General features: G+C 27.5%; 1 protein-coding gene across 1 annotated transcript in view; it reads left to right on the top strand.

Moving 5' to 3' along the window:
- Nucleotides 1-269, top strand: part of LOC119585340 (gonadotropin-releasing hormone receptor-like) — a 107,275-nt gene that overhangs the window by 2,067 nt on the left and 104,939 nt on the right. The window lies entirely within an intron of this gene.

Genomic DNA, 269 nt, shown 5'->3' with positions numbered 1-269 from the left:
CCACGTGTCTCGTAAATTACTGAATGGATCTTTATTCAAAAAAGTTTTTTTTATGAGAAAATTTTACTAACAAGACTTCCAAACTTTCCTTCGATTAGTAATGCCTTAGGAAGAGAGAGAAAGAATAACCTCAATACAACAAACCAGAGCTAAGTACATTAAATTATATAATGCTATTAACCGTAGATAGAAAAGAAGATAAAAAAAAAAATTGTTCTAAATATTTTTTCTGTTGTTTCTCTTAATTTTCAGTGAACATTTCTCCATTA

This window comes from Penaeus monodon, chromosome 19 (genome assembly GCF_015228065.2).
Source record: "Penaeus monodon isolate SGIC_2016 chromosome 19, NSTDA_Pmon_1, whole genome shotgun sequence".
Classification (NCBI taxonomy): domain Eukaryota; kingdom Metazoa; phylum Arthropoda; class Malacostraca; order Decapoda; family Penaeidae; genus Penaeus; species Penaeus monodon.
The sequence above is the reverse complement of the archived record's forward strand: the minus strand, read 5'-3'. Positions and strand labels throughout refer to the sequence as shown.